This window comes from Eptesicus fuscus, chromosome 13 (genome assembly GCF_027574615.1).
Source record: "Eptesicus fuscus isolate TK198812 chromosome 13, DD_ASM_mEF_20220401, whole genome shotgun sequence".
Classification (NCBI taxonomy): domain Eukaryota; kingdom Metazoa; phylum Chordata; class Mammalia; order Chiroptera; family Vespertilionidae; genus Eptesicus; species Eptesicus fuscus.
The window spans coordinates 32,540,891-32,544,607 of NC_072485.1; the positions used below are offsets into that span (position 1 = coordinate 32,540,891).

Below are 3,717 nucleotides of genomic sequence, written 5' to 3' on the forward strand. Positions count from 1 at the left end.
TCATAATCACTTGATAATGGATGAATGACATGCTCTACCATTTATACAAGATGTTTACAGTCATTATCTCAGCTGACTGTCTCCCCCAAGACCCTGTGAAATAGGCAGAGCAGGCTTTATCATCTCCATTTTAGAGATGAGAAAACCACCTACAGGTTATCTCATCTATAAAAAGGCCAGAGTAGCAGCTGGAGCGAGTGACAAAGCCTTTTCTCAGAGTAGAACTTCAATCTCAGGTCTCCTTCCCAGGGAAAAATAATCGCCTCCTGCTGTGGAAGAGGAGACAGAGATCTGTGGTCTAACTGGCTTCATGGTGCTTCCTGTGATCACCTTCAGACACACTACCTGCACCCAAGCCCTGGTTTCGGGTTGGCTTTTGGAGAAACCTAAAGTTAGACACTCCCCCCTTGGAGCTCCAGAATTTTCTTTCTCTGTTATTCAGACGGTTCATCTCAATTCTCTGCTAGCAACAGATACTCAGCTCTCCTGGGGAGCTCATTTTCCCACAGCAGGTGCTCTCTCCCTGAGAGAATTCTGTACCTACTTTTAGAAAAACATTTCTCTCTCTCCTCTTCCTGTCTCTCTCATCTGTTTCTGACTCGCTCACTCTCTTTGTCTTCTATCAATGGCTGTTTTGTGTGTTTGCTCTGTGAGGATCATGTGCTTCAGGTAACCAGTTTATTTCATCCTCACCCAGCTGCTGGAACGAGGAGCTAGAAGACCTGCCCTCTGGTCCATCTGTACCATTCACTTGTTGGCCTTGGACAAATCATGTACCTTTCTGTTTTCTTATCTCTTAAAAGGAGTCGGACTAGGAGAGCTGAGAGGTATGTAGGTAGCAGAACTAGAACCGGAGGTGACATTCCTCACCAGAGAGCGAGTTACGACGCCTCCAGTTCCTCGATTAGCCTTCGGTTCTTTCCTTGTAAAATTAAGAGCATTCGTCCAAAGGGCTCTCACCTCCCCCAGTTCTATAAGCCGCAGAATCCTGTCCCTCCCACTGGCAACATTAAAAAGTAATTACCAAACTGCAGAAAAAAAGAAAAAAAGTGAGTGATTGCGTCAAGTTGCTGTTGTTTTCAAGATGAGCAACCTACCCTAAGGTTAGTGGGTAATGAGAAGAAAAATCCCGCGCCTGCTCTGAGATTCCCACCGGCCACCTGGCGCACGGGTGGAAAGGCGTCCGTGAGCGCCTCCTGGCGGGGAATGCTGGCGTGGTTCTTGATGCCTCTGGAAGCTTTGCTGCCGAGTTCCCCACAGCACAGAACTCACAAGCCTGAAACTGTAAATGAAGAAAATGAAAGAGCACAGCGTCCCGCAGGCCACCTCCGAAATACAGGCCACACGCAGCTGAGAGCTAACTACAGAACACAGAGAGGAGAAAAGGCCACTTTCTGTACTTTGATACTGTTTTAGTGGTTATAAAAGAATACATGCTCTCTGTGGGGGAACTGTTAAGACACAGCACAAAGGAGACCCTGCACCCTGGGTCCTGTGGAGGGCGCCAGGCCAGGCTCGGGGACACTAGCCTGCTGGGGAAATGCCTTCATCGCTCATGGTGGCCATCGCAGGTCCCTGCAGAACTGCTAAGAGGAGCAAAGGGAATAGTGTACGGTATTTGCAAGTATTTCTTTTCCTTTTATTTTTTTCCCCCACTGTGCAATCTGCTTCAGTGCCTGTAGCCTACAGGCAGAGGCCAGGCAATGGTTCGAGGCCACAGTCTGCTCTGGCATGGGCACCATGAGAGACACAGGGAGACGGGGTTGCTATCAGTCCAAACCCATGTGTGCAAGTATTTCACACACTGTGGCGGCCTCCTGAGGCTGGACAAGGGCAGTAAGCCTCGTGGTTAAGCACCAGGAGCTGCAGCCTGGGAGCCCAGGGTCAGTTGCCAGTTGTCACTGACCTTAACACCTCCAGCAAGATCTCTACCTCTTGTGCCTGTTTCCTTACCAGCCAAATGAGCATGATAATAATTAATAATAATAATAATAATAATAGCTGCCTCGTAGAGGGTTTGGGGGGATTCAATGTGATCATTTACATGAGGCTTTCAGGTCAGTATCTGACCAAGATAAGCCCTGGCTCCGTTGGGTGAGTGTTGCCCTATACACCAAAAGGTTGTGGGTTCAATTCCCGGTCAGGGCACATGCCCAGGTTGTGGGTTTGATCCCCGATCGAGGTACATGCAGGAGGCAACTAATTGATGTTTCTGTGTCACATTGATGTTTTTCGCTCTCTCTTCCTTCCTTCTTTTCTCTCTAAAAATTAATAAATATGTCCTCAGGTGAGGATAAAAAAGAAAAATGTAAGCCATTATATTTATAATTTAGCATATTCTACAGGAGGACCAGAATGTCGCTTTATTTCCAGACCCTTGTACAGTGCCTGACACACAGTGAATTTTAAATCAATATTTCCTCCCCCCTCCCTCCCTCAGCCACCCCTGTTTTCTCTTCTCCAGGCAAAACCTCCCTGGTCTCTTAGCTGCTTCTCAGCTGACAGGGACTCTGGGATGTGTCCCCACTCTGTTCATTTCTGTTCCTCTGTGCCTCTCTTCAAACACAGTGCCCAGCCTTGGAGAAAGTCTGTGGGTTAAGCGATGGGCCCCCAAATTATGGTCCTGAAGCTGGGACCATTTCAACACCATATGTGTGGATGCAGGTGGAGTGGTATATCCTATCCAAACAGTGTGACGTTGCTGAGAGGCGGTGACACCTGACCCATTACCACGGCCTGAGTCATGAGGCACCAGCCCGAAGTTCTGTCTACAAGCCAGAGTGGGCTTGTAGGAATGTTTCAGGCAGACCTGCCTGTGCCTACAAAGGCTGGAGGAAAATGAAAACTGCCATTGGCGCTACTCGGCTTCACGCAGACAAGTGAACAAAAGAATCATTGGATGGATTCAACAGGAACTATGCTTTCCTACTGAATGAATGAGGCTGCCTTGTGTAATATAAGAGCACTGGACACAGCCTGGGAAGATGTATGTTCTGATACATGACTTTTCTGAGCCTCGGTTTCCTTATCTGGAAGATGAGCATAATATTATCGGTACTATTTCCTCTCTCTTTCATTGTAAAGATCAAAATACGGTAATGAACCTGATGAGCCTGGAAATTGTAAAGGGCTGCATAACTTTAAGGAGGATCAAAATGTATTTTTGCATTTCTTTTTTAGCCATGACGAACAATAACAATGCCTTCAAGTGTGCAGGACTATTACTAGTAGTCTCAGGAGTGCTCCCACTGTATTCTACCTCCTAGTATGGAGTCTAGCAATTGTAGGGGCTTAATAAATATCTGATAAATAAAAAAATGGCTACCACCAGCATTTCCATTTTTCTAATCTTTAGGACTCAAGGAAACATCATTTCCTTAAGTGGAAAAAAGTGTAACTTAGTGACTCAGATAGACGTGGGTTCAAATCCTAACTTGATCACTTACTAGCTGTCTAAGGCTAATTAGTCCATGGCTCTGAGCCTTCACATCCTGTTCAGGAAACTGTAGAAAATGGATCATTATCATACCCCCAAAAAGTATTTGCTTTTGCTTTTGCATTTTCACTGTGCAGTATCTAGCTATAGCATTTATTATTATTACTAGAGGCCCAGTGCACAAAATCATGCATGGGGGGAGGGTTCCCCTCAGCCCAGCCTGCACCCTCTCCAATCCAGGACCCCTCGGGGATCGGGCCTAAACCGGCAGTCGGACATCC

At 46.8% G+C, this 3,717-nt stretch overlaps 1 non-coding gene across 1 annotated transcript; it reads right to left on the bottom strand.

Moving 5' to 3' along the window:
- Positions 1-1,653: 1,653 nt before the first annotated feature.
- On the bottom strand, positions 1,654-1,786 carry LOC114227122 (small nucleolar RNA SNORA42/SNORA80 family). Its single transcript, XR_003613201.2, has one exon. It is a non-coding gene; the product is annotated as a small nucleolar RNA SNORA42/SNORA80 family (small nucleolar RNA).
- Positions 1,787-3,717: the final 1,931 nt, after the last annotated feature.